At 42.5% G+C, this 15,705-nt stretch overlaps 1 protein-coding gene across 1 annotated transcript in view; it reads left to right on the forward strand.

The window, feature by feature from the left end:
- Positions 1 to 6,983: 6,983 nt before the first annotated feature.
- LOC307169706 (extracellular superoxide dismutase [Cu-Zn]-like) overlaps positions 6,984 to 15,705 on the forward strand; it is a 128,613-nt gene continuing 119,891 nt past the window's right edge. The window contains exons 1-6 of the transcript XR_013823173.1: positions 6,984 to 7,048; positions 7,437 to 7,739; positions 7,837 to 8,181; positions 14,327 to 14,386; positions 14,532 to 14,612; positions 14,724 to 15,682. The gene's annotated coding sequence lies outside the window, so the exon portion shown is untranslated. The remainder of the gene's footprint in view (positions 7,049 to 7,436; positions 7,740 to 7,836; positions 8,182 to 14,326; positions 14,387 to 14,531; positions 14,613 to 14,723; positions 15,683 to 15,705) is intronic.

Consider the following 15,705-nt stretch of genomic DNA (forward strand, 5'->3'; position numbering starts at 1 on the left):
TAAGACATGTTCCTGCAGACAGGTGTTTTATGACCCCATTCCCTGACCCAAACCAGTTACAATGCAGCTCTAGCCAGGACAAGGGCACACAATGAAATGAACTTTGGCTAAAGGGAGGATTTCAGTGTCTGAAGAAGTCTGAGGGTTGCACACCTGACAGGGCCTGTGACATTGTTGCATGTGCCATATTAAAAAAACACTTTTCATTAAATGTTTAATAAAAGACACATATGCTTAGTTCCTTGAGTTTTATTTCAATTGTTCTTTGTAAAGAAAAGCCATTGGTCAAGTGCCTACAACAAGAGATATTAGACACATGCCTCAAGCAACAAATAAAAAGGAGAAGTTGGCTATCCACTGCCCACCTGTAGGCCTATGTCTCCTCTGTCTGTGCAGACTCTTCTGTAGGCCTTTCTATAGATGAGGAATCCTGCAACTTATACTGCAGCCATAAAGCATACAAGTATAAATTAAGTAATTTATGTAAAAGTTATTTATGCACTTGCAGGTAGGCTAGTTCCTCCATATGACAGTTATCTGAGAGGGTTTATTCACTGTCCAGTGCAATGGAAACAAATGGACATTACAAAGTCTTATACTTTCTTTCCTTTGGAAAGTTAGAAAATGTCCACTTACTGCACATATTTCAGCCACTATACTTTCTTGGGAACAGATACAAGTGTTGGTGTATTATGTAAAAGTGCACAAAAGAGGAAAACACAATGTCATTACAATGAACTACACTCGGGAAAAATTAGATCAATAACTCATGGCAAAATATTTTTACATTAACATAAGTTTATCAGTTTTCACTTTCACAAGTCAAAGCAATTCATCATTACTCAAGATTTAACAGTTGAAATGACTATACGGCCTTAATTTAATGCAGCAAAAATTATTTTACAGTGTAAGACTAAGATCTTTTCTTTTTTTCTCAGCCTTTTTCTTGGTTGCTTTTATAAACAGACAATAACCATTTATTTAACAGTGCCTTTTATAAAAGAGACTATAATATAACTAAAAATTACCATTATGTAGAATATTTTTGTACTTCACTTTTATTTGTTCCCATGTTCTAGTGTGGTGGCTCTGACATTACAATGAACAAAGTAATTATGCAATTATTAAAATACAAAAATATAGGTGATATTAAGTAATAAAAACATCTATGGCCACTTCTAACGGATTTAAATTGTCTTCTACTTTTTGCCAGCCCTCTCTCCTGGCTTTTGCAGACTTTGAGGTGTTCCCTGGCGTTTTGATTAAACATTAAAATTCCGAATAAACTTCGACTATATTAGTTCTTGCTCTGCTGAGGAGAAAAACTGAGCGCGCTCTTTGGCCACGCTGAGCAGCCAATAGCAGCGTTGCTGATCAATGTTTCTACGATCGATACATATCCCCTTTTAAACCAGCGCATGAACGCGCAATTATCTCAGATAACTCAATCCAGCTATACTAATCATAAACAACAGGTGAGTTCGAAGAACCCAATTAGCCGGATCATGATTAGCACGATGATATCATCTTGGATGTGTCATTTGATCTCGGATGTAATAAGCAACGTATGAAGAACGAGCCCCAGGTGACTGTAAATGCGCAAAAACTGTTTCCATTGCAGTTTTGCGAAATATTTCTTTTTCGAATTGCCTGAAAAACCCCCTCATGTGAGCGTAAAAACTTTTTTGCGATAAATGCGAGTTTTTGCGAAAATTACGTGTTTCCATTGGGCGTATTTTCAATTCGCAATTTCAATTTGCGCAATTTGAAGAGTAATGGAAACGCGGCTATTGACTGTGTTGACTCTGTTGCTGTTGTTGTGAGACTTTTGTCTCCAGTCTTTAGAAGATGTTTTCTGTTTCTCCTGTATGTTTACCCATCTGGAGTTTGTATGATCATGTGTTTTTATGATTCCTGCAGGTTTCCAGACATCTCCTCGTTGCACTCTCACTCTTTCTCCTATGTGGACATCTGGAAGCAGTCTCGTTTGCCTGTCAAAGTAGGCTTTTTGCTTGTCTTGTCTTAGTTTCAGGCTGTCTTGGATCTGTATGTTGCTCTCGGGTGACAACAAGGTGACTGAGGTGGACTTTGGATTTCAACCGTCGTCCCATTAGTAACTGCAGGGCTCTCAAGTTTTACCAAAAGCTTGGAGTGAGATCACATGCGGTTAGGGGAGGAGCCCTAATGGAGCCCCGCCCCCATATGTCCCCGCCCCCCAATTTTACCCATTGTTCATAATTAACCAGCCCAAATTGAAATTATAACAATTGGTAAATCTGATAAATGACAGAACAATTCATCACATCAAATATACTCTTTAATGTTATATTTCAAAATTACAAATAAGTTATACAAAAATATAACAAATTGCTCCAAACAGTTTGGAAAAACAAATCTTTTTGCATTTTGAATGTGTCTAGTCGAAATGGTATAATTATTTATTGTGTGGTTCATGGGAGATTGTGAACAAATGACATATTAGAGTATTATTAAGGTGTGTGTCTGTGTGTGTGTGTGTGTGTGTGTGTGTACACAAGAGTACACACTCCAGCTTATGAAATGTGTTTTGTGTTTGAAAAATACAAATGCAATGGCAATGATTAATGTATGTTTTGACAGGATATAAAATATTACCCAGAGCACTCTGCTTTAATACATGTAGCCTTAATGTAACTAGAAAGACTATTAATACAGTATAATATATAATTTAAAATAAAATAAAATAAGCAAATTTAAATGTATTTAAAATAAAATGAAGAAATACATCTTCATTCCTTCCCATACCCACTAACATTTCCCTTAGTTTCAGATAACGTAAGCTAGCCAAACTAAGCCAAAGCTTCTGGCCTGGTTGCAGAGTAGTTGTAGAGTTTTTGACTGCATCAATAATAATGTATACGATGGGTTATATATTAAATGTTCTAGCCTTAAAATGTTAGATGAGCTTTCTTCCAACTTACCTTCTCCATCACGACGTGTGTTCGCGCGATGTTGTTGGTTACCTAGTAACGAACGTACGGTGGCCGAGAATGTTCCGTCAACTTCCGTGTGTTCGCGCATCTATGTTGCCTAGTAACGAACGCAATCTGGCCGAGATACGTGCTGGCGGCAGGAAACTTCACTTTGTGTGCCTGCGCCTCGTATACAACGTTATATATAAAGCTCGCAGGCCAACTTGGTTGGCATAGCCTTTTCAGCGTGAGAAAGACACGGTGTGGCGTGTGAGCGTGTGAACTGGTTGAATTGCGTGTGTCTCACTCCCAATGCGTGAGACTTGAGAGCCCTGGTAACTTACACTTTTATTTTATGTAACTAAGTCAACGCGTCTGATAGTAGGCAATATCAGACACGCAAAATGTTGCACATAACATGATCGAGCTAGAAAAAACGTTCTGATGTTTTCTTAGACAAGCAAAGGTAAACCATCATTCTACCAGATGAACTTATAGACCTTGCTAATATAACTTTAGACAAATATTAGCCTCCGATATATATATATATATATTTTTTATGCTCATGCCCATTCTCCCAAAAACAAACAAACAAACAAACACGAAAGCAGTAGTTCGCCTCGTTCATATCGTTCGTTCCCGGTAAAAATACTAGTATGCATGACAACACAATAAATAAAAAAATCGCCATCAGTTGGAAAGAAAGTATTGCTTTACTTGCCTTGGTAGACATAACTGGTTTTGAAAAATAGCCGGTTCCTCTGCTCAGCTAGGTTGACAGCTGATCAGCTGGGTTGCTCGTGGCGAGGGGGGAGGGACAACAGTTCGTTTTTACGACAGAGTGTTTGAAAGCATTATACTACCAGACACTAGGGGGAGCTCGTAGAGAAAAAACACTCAGACTTGCATAATGCCCCTTTAAAATAATTGGTTCTCAATTTATTATACTTTAAATTATCATTTATTTCTGTGATGCAAAGCTGAATTTTCAGGATCATTACTCCAGTCTTCAGTGTCACATGTGACATCCAGTCAATCACATGATCCTTTAGAAATCATTCTAATGTTCTGATTTATTATGAGCGTTGGAAGCAGTTCTGCTGCTTAATATAATTGATGAATAAAATGTTAAAAAGAACTGCATTTATTAAAAATAAATAAAAAAATATTTTTAAATTATATAAATCATCTTTACAATCACTTTTTATCAATTTAACACATCCTTGCTGAATAAAAGTATTGATTTATTTCAAAAAAAGAAAGAACAAAATTACTGACCCCAAATTACTGACCAGTAAGAGTATATTGTTGTTACAAAAGATTTATATTTTTAAAACATTTTCTTCTTTTTTTTTTTCTTTTTTTTTTTTTACTTTTTATTCATCAAAGTATCCTAAAAAGTATCACAGGTTATGAAAAAATATGAAGCAGCAGAACTGTTTCCAACTTTGATAATGAATCATCATATTAGAATGATATCTGAAGGATCATGTGATAGACTGGAGTAATGATCCTGAAAATTCAGCTTTGCATCACAGAAATAAATGATCATTTAAAGTATAATAAATTGAAAACCAATTTTTTTAAATTGTAATAATATATCACAATATTATTTTTTTTTCTGTATTTTTGATCAAATAAATGCAGGCTTGATGAGCAGAAGAAATTTCTTTCAAAAACATAAAAAATAGTAATGTTTCCAAACTTTTGGCCTGTACCATGTGTGTGTTTGGCCATGTGTGTGTGTGTATGTATATGTGTATATATATATATATATATATATGTATATATATATATATATATATATATATATATATATATATGTATATATATATATATATATATATATATATATATATATATGCTAAATAATCATGAACACAATGACGGGGTGAAATGGGCTGTGATGCATGGGGCACCAGGTAAAATCTTGCCTAGGGCAGCAAATTGGTCAGGGCCGGCCCTGCGCGTCAGCCGCTTTCATTCATAAAAAAAACTCCTGTGCTGTCGCCATGACAGCGATTTATAAAACAACGTCCCTCAGGGCTTTAGCTCAAAAATGTGCAGATTTGGAGAAATATTGATATATTCTCATAGGTTTACATCATATTTCTATAGACAGGAATAATATTTATTGAATTTATACCCAAATGCATCGATGTAATCATTATGAGCGTTTGATACTGTGATGTACTGTGTTTTCAATTCATACCAGCAGCCTGAGGGCGCTCTATGCACAATACTAGTCCATATATGGAACATGAAGAAGAGCCATAATCATGTGACATTCCAGGAAGTCTCGAACACACACAAAGCTAACAGAGATCATTGTAACATGCAGATAAAGACGTTTTGAAGACAATAGGCCTATGTCACACTTCCTGCTTCCGGAACAGCGGAGTAGGAATTCAGAACTTCCGGTCAACAGTATTTCTCGATAAGGATTTAGATTATCAGCCATAATATCTAAACCATCCGAGGTAGACTGACCACGAGCTATGAGGTTGTGAAACGAAGGTTTTTGCTCCTGTAGAAGCTATAAGTTCGTATGAAATCAACCTTGTTTTAAGAAAAACATGTTTTATCCGCGATCTTATGGAACAAAACTACACTACCCACAATCCTAGGCGTAGCAGCAACGTCTGCAGATTGGTCCAACTCGCTGTTACCATAGAAACGTTTACCTTACTGGCGAATGGCTAGAGCTATAACAACAATGGCAGGCTACACACGCAGCAGTTTTCATTTACCATCCGAACCACATCGTCATATGTGACTTCAGGCTGGTTGCGGAGAGATTTGGTCTAGCGGTATCTATCGGATTCTGCCATTGTAGAAAGCTAACTGGAAGAGCCGTATCCCTACTAAAAGACTTACTTCCGGTCTTCAATTTTTTCGTGACATAGGCCTATAAACATGATTGCAATGATATTTGATTTGCCTGTGTTCTTCAAGCCATGCCAGGTATTTTTTATAATAATAGATTATATTTATAATGTAATGCTAATCGATGTAGACATTATCATCGTGCAGAACTATAAAATAATATATTTTCTGTCTGATTTTTTATCTGAAGCCAAATTAGATCATAGAAGATTATTTAAAACACTCGACTTGCGTTATAAAGTAAGTTTGGAGCACAAACAGGGTTTTAATCTCATAAATTGGCGTGTGTTGATGGTGTGCTAAGCTAACATGCTAGCTAGCCCTAGGTGCACCTGCCACTAGCAGTTACTCTCTTATGATTTTTTTCTAAATAGGAATGCTTACTGAAATGTTTCTTTATTCAAGAAGGACATTTGATACAGTTTCAAATGTTAAGTGAGAACTTTGATAAAAGAAATTAGGATTGAAACCCTATGAATAGCCTGTGAATAGCCAGTTGTTAGTAACTATAATGCAGACAAAAGAAATGCATATTTAGAGCCATAACCAGGCTGGAGAGGTGTGAATGTGTGCATGGGGAGACTGAGACTGAATGGGGATCGTTTGCACCATAAAACAATAGAGACAAAAGACTGAATAAATGATGACTAAACATCAGTAGCATTTTAGAGTCTAATCAAAATAAAGTCATATGATATGATCTTGAAAAACATTTAACTAAATACAGAGTTTTAGACTTATCTTCAGATTTTAAATATAAAATGTTTAGACATGTGGATTTAGCTGCAGTGCATTTCTAGATTGATACAGTGCCAACTTCAATTTTATTTTCATAAGAATGTTTCATAAAAATAAGTTTCTAATAACTTTACAAAAACTTTGAAGCTATTTATAACAATTTTTTTCATTATGACAATAATTAATTATACATTTACAATAAACTGACAGGTGTCAGCTTTCAAATGAGATCATACTTGTGCTTTTAGTACAAAGGGTTCATGAACTGTATCTGTTTTAGTTTGGGTATGTCATTTCTGGGGATTTTTCAAAAGTGGGGTTGCAGCATAACAGGTTAAACATCATCAGCTCCTCCTTTAAAGGAGGAGCTGTAACTATATATAATGAAGAGGAGGACTGACAGAAACAGAAAATGGCTGATAAGTGTGATCTGTGTCTGCTGGGACTGATCATTCTCTCTTCACTTCTCACAGGTAAAGAAATCTGTATTTTCTCTAAAGAAATTTAGTGGAATTAGTCTGGAAAGAGTTCATTTGAACATGCTCAGTTTATTCTTGCACACATTCACGTTGTGACCTCAGAGCTGTGTATTGATACACACAGATCATACTGTATTATTCCTGATACTGGACATAGTGTCACTCAAACATCTGATGATGAAGAATTATCTTCATATTAAGAGTGTGTCAGTGATTTGAACAGCTCTCTGATAAAGACTAATAGTTTATTCTGGAGAGTGTGTTGTTTGCTTTAAGTCAGGAAAAATACTATGATTTAAAACTTCTGCTTTTATGCTGGTGTGTTTTATGTTTCATTTATTAATATATATCATAATGATCACTGAGATATACTGTGTTTCAGGAACCAGTGGAGATGTGCTCATCAGTTCTGGTGAAAATGTCTCTCTGTCCTGTAATACAACTCTTTCTGACTGCAAATCAACTACATGGATCTACTATAACAGACGTTCAGCAGAAATTGAGCTGATTACTAGAGGGATAAAGAATAAAGACACAGAGAGACATGAGAGACTGAGTCTGGAGTCTGACTGCTCTCTGAACATCAAGAACGTCACAGTAGAAGATTATGGAATATACAGATGCAGACAATATGTGAATGGAGAACAAGTAACTAATGCACGTGTTTCTCTGCATGTTCTTCATGGTAAGTTTATGATTATGTGGTCAATTTGAAAAGGGCAGATTCTCCCTTTAAACTCAGATGATGATTGAAGAGTCTGTGATTTGTGTCTTGTGTTCAGTTTCAGTGTCTCCATCATCATCATCATCATCTTCATCCTCACAGACTGAGATCAGTCCAGGCCGCTCTGTGACTCTTTCCTGTCAGTTGTATTCATATGCTGTATTCTCCTGTGATAATTGGGTCATTTATAAGGGAGTTGAGCTGTTGTGGGTGAATCAGGCTGGTGTTGATCTGAAGACAGACTCCAGATATCAGATATTATTATCATCATCAGATAAAGATCTCTGTATCCTCACTCTGACTACAACACTCCTGAATGAAGATGACAACAGAGAGTGGAGATGTCAGCTTACTCGCAGAAATCAACTGGAGACCTCAGTCAGATACACTGTCAAGTATTCAGGTGAGAAAACGTCTCAGGTTACGACTGTAACCTATGTTCCCTGAGAACAGGGAACGAGACACTACGTCAGAATGACGCTATGGGGAACGCCTCAGGCGTGACAGGTGTCTGAAATCACTATCAAATCACGGCAATCACATTGACCGGCGACAGCCCGTGAATCATTAACGTGAATGATTAACGTGCGACCTGCAAGTATAAAAGGGCGCCTTGCAAACTTGACAAACATCCTATCGTCTGAAGGGACTGTTGCAGGCAGGCCCCGAGGCATGGCAGGAAGACGTAGTGTCTCGTTCCCTGTTCTCAGGGAACATAGGTTACAGTCGTAACCTGAGACGTTCCCTTTCGAAAGGGAACTCTACACTACGTCAGAATGACGCTATGGGGAACGATATACCAACGCCACCATGCTAAGGGGAGTGCATGCCAAAGGCAGTGACAACTGTCAGAACCGGCAATTCAAATGAACGCTAGAACCACTCACCCCCAGGTCACACTGGGCTGTCAGTGACAGCACTCCCTACGGTCATAGCCCAAGCTATATGATACCACAGAAAACCTCCATAAACATAGTTTAGTGAAAGGTCTACCTGGGCCTGCTCAAGGGCCTAGGACCACAACTTCAACTTCTTAGAAGGGGTCCCTTCTAGGGAATGTGGCTAGGGAACCTGAAGGAACCCCAGCCAGTCACTATTCAGGGGAACGTGCCACCTGAAATGCCACCAGGCAGGCCTGACCTGGTGTCACTATATAAGACACTACAGTCTGGCCACTTCCTGTCTGTCCGAAGACAGAGCCTCTGGATACTTGCCTTCAGGAAGGCATCCAACCCGAGGGACTGCGAAGCAGGCAGTGAACCACTCGGACCGGATCTCAGAGACGGGATATCCTGGAGAGTATGACTCAGCATAGTGCTTTACAACCCTTGCCAGCGAGGGGAGTTTCTCTACTCGATCCACGGATCAACCCAGTGTTTGTGTTTCAAAACACTAAGGAGGCCTGTGAGGGCCTAAGGACTGATCTAACTGGGAGGCCTCATGAGAGGCCTACGACCGACTGATCAGACTCAGGAGACCACATACTCATACTGACCCTCAGTGAGGGGAGCATTAGATCTACCTGGTAGGCAACCAGGCTGTAGCAGGATAAAGAGGTTCCAGGAGGGAACCCGTAGCAGAGAATAAAACTTGAGTCGAGCCAGGGCGCAAGCTCACCTTCGGTAGCTGCCTGATAAGGTCTGCTAAACTGAAAGTAAGCGGCCACTAGCTTACAAAACCCAGCACCACAGTAAAACTACTCAGGGAGACCTGGAGAGGCCTACTACCTGACAACCACAGTATGTGGGAGCTCACCTTCAGAGAGGCCTGGTAAAGCCTACTATCTGATAACCACAAAACGTGGGAGCTCACTTTCAGGGAGGCCTAGCGAGGCCTACTACCTGAAACACCATGCTAAGTGGAAACACACAGTAAGTGGGAGCTAACCTTCCAAGGAGGCCTGGAGAGGCCTACTACCTGATAACCACAGTATGTGGGGGCTCAACTTCAGGGAGGCCCAGCGAGGCCTACCACCTGAAACACCATGCTAAGTGGAAACACACAGTAAGTGGGAGCTAACCTTCCAAGGAGGCCTGGAGAGGCCTATTACATGATAACCACAGTATGTGGGAGCTCAACTTCAGGGAGGCCTAGTGAGGCCTACTACCTGATAACCACAGCGCATGCGAGTTCACTTACAGAGAGGCCTGGAGAGGCCTACTACATGACAACCACAGTATGCGGGGGCTCAACTTCAGGGAGGCCTAGTGAGGCCTACTACCTGATCACCACCAAAAAACGTGGGAGCCCATCTTCAGGGAGGCCTGAAGAGGCCTACTTCCTGAAACAGTCTAATCAGCTGGATGTAACTGCTGCTGGGGACTCGCCTAACAGGGAGGCCCGGTAGAGCCTACTAACTGATAGCGAGTCTTTCTGCTACATTAATGAACACTGCTGGAACCATACTATAAAAAACTTTACCTATAGTTTTGTCCTAGTGTATGCTTCACAATGTTGTGACCCACCTCCGAGGAGGCCTGTTAAGACCTACTACTCGGTAGTGAGCCTTCTGCCCGAACTACCAGGGCCAACCACCGAAGGTGAGCTGGCCTAGGAGCCCTATTTTAGGGGCTACCCGGTCAAGGAGGCCTGCTGGGGCCTACTACCTAACTGTGCAGCCTTCAAGGCAGAAAAACTGTTACTACAGCGCTTACAGCATCCTGGTACCTAATCACATTGCCAAAGGCAGTGTACTCAGCAAAAAGCAATACCCTCATAGCAGGGGAGTACAACATATGCCACTCTGCCTAGTGGAGGCCCCATTTTAAGGGCCTACCTACTAAATGCATGGGCATCAGCTCATGGCAATGCTCTGGCTTCAAGGGAGCGGAGTTCAAATACCGGAATGAAATGTAGTTAGAACTCCCTGCTCAACCGGAGCCATCATGGTGTGAGGTAGATAATACAGAGTTGAGAATGGATTACTCAAAACTACCCTGCGTTAGCGGGGGAGTAACACCATATGCCCCTGAAATGTTAGACAGGGAGCGGGCCTGCAAGTGGCTCCAAAGGGTGACAGGGATTTGTCCTGTGCCCAGCCTGGGGGAGCGGAGCTTGCTTGCAAGCCAACCAACTTTCACCCATCGTTCGAGCGGTTCAGCTCAACGGGCTGAGTGGAGCCAGCTCTAGAGGCCTAAAAACAAGTAGCTCTGTTCGGCAGGGTCTGGCAAACTATCACATCGCAGAGCGAAAGACAGCCTGACCCGCCTGAAGGATCATACCTCAACTACCACCCTGCATTACTCTATCACCCCTGAATGCAGTGAAAGGGGCGGGCCTTGGCCAACAACTCCCATTTAAGGGAGGAGGCTGAAATCTCGGGGAGGAAGCCTAACACATAATGAATGCGGCAGCTATACTTAGCAGAACGCCTCCAACATCCCAAACATAGCCTAGGCCAGCTACAGAGGCGGCCCTAACCCGGGCCGACCTATAAGCATAGATCTACCTGAGGGCTCGAAGGAGCCACAGCCTACTTGATTGAGAGGCTGTGAAACACTCAACCTACTGACACCTCTTTTGCAGAGCTCAGGGGAGCGAAGTACTCAGGATACCAAGGTCACAAACCAATAGGTAAGACCTAAGATCTATCTGAAGCACCAGCGTCAGTCTAAACCTAAAGCAAAAAAGCTTTTTTTTTTTTTTTTTTTAGGAAGACCAACTACTCTATCCCTAGGTGGCTAAAAGCCCTGAGGCTAAATAGAAATGAGTGGTGGCCCACCACGCATAAAAATGTCATGACAGGAAGGCCATCTCATACTCACACGGGAGCAAAATCTTTTTTTTTTTGAGCTTCTCCCTAAATCGTTCTAGCCACAAGCTGGGGGGGGGGGGGGGGGGCTTCAGGGCCCTGAAGTTCCAATATCTTACCTCTCATTGCTCCTCTAAGAATGACTCCCTAGGTCTATACAGGGAACAAGGTCTGTAGAGAAATACAAATCAGTGTTAGTATACACACAGAAATTATATTAAAAACCAACCAGTTCACCTGCGGCGTGCGGAGTGAAGACTCGCCAGAGAGTTCTTTATGAACCTGGGGTCCATCACTTTACATGCCTGAAAGAGGCGCTCTCACCAACCAAGCCGAGGCGGGCCATCAGAACCTTGTTCTCATCATAGACCCAGCCCCAGGCCTGGTGTAAGAAACGCCTGGGGAGTCGGGAAAAAGAGGAGAGGGCTGGGATAGTAACAGCCCTCCAGGAGATGATCCATCACTAACGCTGTGATCGTTTGTACTGGATCACCTCCCTCAGATCCTTCTTTTTCCTGCGGGAGTCACGCCTCCTCTGTGACCTGCTCCTACATGGAGGGGGTGCACGAGAGGCGACACTAGCTCTCTGACCCTGTCTACGGCCCTCGGGTCGTGAAGAGCCAGGCTCTCCCGCCTGTCTGGGCTCGGATCCGGATCTCAGCGGTATACAGGTCTTAAACGCCGCTGAGCGCGCCTTCGCCTCCCTGAACTTTCCAACCACCGCCTCCACGGAGGTGCCAGAGGGCGAATCCTCAAATTTCAGAGGGCGAAACCGGTGCATCAAGGAGAAAGGCCTTCTTTTTCTCCCCGATGCCAGCCAGGTTCAACCACAGATGCCTCTCCGTGGTGTAAGTTGCCGCCATCGATCGACCGACCGCAGCGGCAGTTTGTTTAGTGGCACAGAGAGAAAGATCTGTGGTGCGGCGCAGCTCAGCCACCGCCTCAGGGGACAGCCCTGCCCCCTGGTCGAGATCCCCCAGTAGGTCGGCCTGGTACGCCTGCAACACCGCCATAGTGCACAGGGCAGCACCGGCCTGACCCGCTGCCGTGTATGCTCTGCCATTCAAACGCGCTGTGGTCTTGAGCGGTTTGGATGGCAGGGCTGGAGCACTCAGTGCCAACGCCCGCCCAGACACGAGATGGTTCGCAAACGTCTCGTCAATGGGCGGCATCGACACATACCCATACTCGCTGATCCCCTCAACATCAGCGAAACTAGCCCGCTGATGTCGGTGGATCCGAGCAGAGGTTCTTCCATGCCCTCTCGATCTCAGTATGGAGATCAGGAAGAAATGGAAGGCTCGCCTGAGCTGGTGGTCTATGGCCGGGGAGAAATCGATCGTCCAGCCTGCCACGAACAACTTCTCCCCTAACGCGCCGCCATGGCAGTTGCAACCTGTCAGTGGCGCATTCCATTACATCCAGCAGCTCAGCATACACGGGGCAGGGTGGCTGAGAGGGTTCAGGGTCCACCTGAATGAACTCCTCATCATCCATCACCTGCCCGTCCTGAAGAGCATCTGTTGCAGGAACAGTAGGAGAAAAATCCTCTTCGTCATCCACCTGCAACTCACCCTCGTCATCCGCCGAATCATCTGAGAGGTTAACACCCCTCTCAAGACGATCGGTGAGATCCCTCTGGGAACCCCATGACGCGAGTCGCCGCTCTGCCTCAGCGCGAGCGGGACCTGAGCCACGAGGTACAGATGGTGAGCCCTCCTCACTCGAGAAGAGGGCTAGACGAGAGGCGGAGCCTCCCTCAAGAGCCGCCTGTGCATGCTCTTTGCCCAGACAGAGAACACACAGTTCGTGTGAATCACCCGGCGTCAAATACCTTGGGCACGGATCCGCACACTTCCTGAAGCTTTCAGCCTTCTCCGTGCATTTCATTTTCTCTTTCTTTGCCGTTTTCTTTTCCAGCGATATCAAACAGACAGTCCCTGAAGACGAAAAAGATGTTTGTCATGATTGCAAGGCGCCCTTTTATACTTGCAGGTCGCACATTAATCATTCACGTTAATGATTCACGGGCTGTCGCCGGTCAATGTGATTGCCGTGATTTGATAGTGATTTCAGACACCTGTCACTCCTGAGGCGTTCCCCATAGCGTCATTCTGACGTAGTGTAGAGTTCCCTTTCGAAAGGGAACACTCTTTTCTGACAGATTTGTGAAAACTTCCACAGATTGGCTCTACTCTTTCTGATGGCTTCATACGTTTTGGAGTTGTAAAATATTAGTGGTCAAAGTCATAAACTGCATAACAATCCTTATAATTCCCAATATTGGCCTTCTACATGGGTCATACATGATATATTGCATAAATCAGACGAGTGTATTAAAGCCTAGTATGACCCATGTAGGAGGTCGGCTTTAGGAATTATAAGGCTTATGTCCTTCATTCAAGCTGATGGTTTATTTGCAGAAGCTCAACTGTGTTTCACTCTCATATAAACCAGGAATAAATTATACAGTAACACATTAATACAGTAATACAGTAATACAGTACAGTCTCTTCTCAACTACTGCCACTGTAAACTGTGATGATGGAACACAAACTGCATGTCATGATCGATATGAACATATGATGTTAAATAAATAATAAATAGATTTATTTTTGGTCAATGGCGATAGTCATTCTCCTCCTGACAGCTTGAGAGTGAAGTAAGAAGATAATAGATGACAGACTCGTGCACATATTCATCATTTCTGTGATGTGAAGCTCCAGTATTATGTGATGATGATGTTGTGTATATGTGGCATTATGTGTTGAACTGAACTAACAGACGTGATCCACAGATCCAGCTGATACAGCATCAGAAACTGAAGTCAGTGTGACTGCTCTATCATTATACAGAGGTACGACACGTTCATTTATACTGACAGCTTTATAACATTAAACTATCAGTCAGTCTGTAAATGCTTCATCAATAACTGTTGATAGTTGAATACCCTTGACTTCAGTCATGTACAGTTTCTCTTCTTCCTCTCATGTTTCCTGCAGTGATTGTGATTATTGTTGAGATCGCAGTGTTTGCTGCTCCTACTGTGATTCTTCTTCAGATCATCTGTGCAAGAAGAGCTGGTGAGTTTTGAGCCGCACACAATCTGATGATTCACACTCATCTGATCTGGAACAATCTGCAATCATGATAAAAACACATACGAGAGGTCAGTCAATGCTTTTATTTTGCAGGGAGGAAGGACTCGAAGCACCCAGAGGAAACAGAGATGCCGACAATATTAGAATAAAATACTGATGAGTTTAGAGCCAATCTGCAGCAATATTTACAAAACTTACAGAGGATTGTTCATTGTTTTATTTTCTCCTCAGAAAACAGAGAAAAAACTCTGAGCACTTATAGTGACATAATCATGTTTAGATTAAAGTCCCTGTAAAGTCAAAATTTAGTATGTGTTCTGAGTTTGTCTCACCACAGAAAAATTTATTATTAGCCACCCAGCCAAATTTGAATGATAAAAAAGCCGGCAAGTACATAAAATAAGCGATCAAAATCTTGAAAAAATGAGCAGTAGTCTCTGCTCTCAAACGCTGGGGGCGTGTCCGCTGGCTGCGCTGAAACCACGCCCACTCGCGGGAACGCTTGCTGCCGGCGTCGACTCGCCACACTCAACTGTCACCGATACAGCCGGAAAGGATGCTCCTAGCAGCTTATTTGTTTTACAAAGCCAAACATATTCGAGCCTGGACTACCTACTATAATTATAACATAAGCACACAAGGCAACTTACACTCATTGGTGGGCACGCACTGCCGATGATGGCACCAGTTGTCGGCGTGACGGGAGGAGGAAGGCCGAGGCGGGAGATAGTCGGTTCGGCCACATTCACCAGTAACAGCGGATTATCAGTGAATGAATCCCAGTTGTTTCCGACGAAAGTTTATAAAACTATCCCGTGTAAAATGATCACTACAGATCCTCAGCTCTCCATCAAGGTGGCTCTTCACAAAATTAATCCACCTCTTGTTGATATGATAGTTTTTCAGAAATTTAAATAAGGACACAGATCTGTTTTGTACGTGATCGCATCCAGGTAATACGCATTTCCGTGACGAAGGCATAGCTAGCTAGCAAACTGTAGGATGTAGTAGTAACTCGCGATTGAGTTGCAAACTGATGCGAATGGGCTCCAGTGCGTCATCAAGTAGGGGCGTG

Source organism: Squalius cephalus, assembly GCF_949319135.1.
Source record: "Squalius cephalus genome assembly, chromosome: 1".
Lineage (NCBI taxonomy): Eukaryota > Metazoa > Chordata > Actinopteri > Cypriniformes > Leuciscidae > Squalius > Squalius cephalus.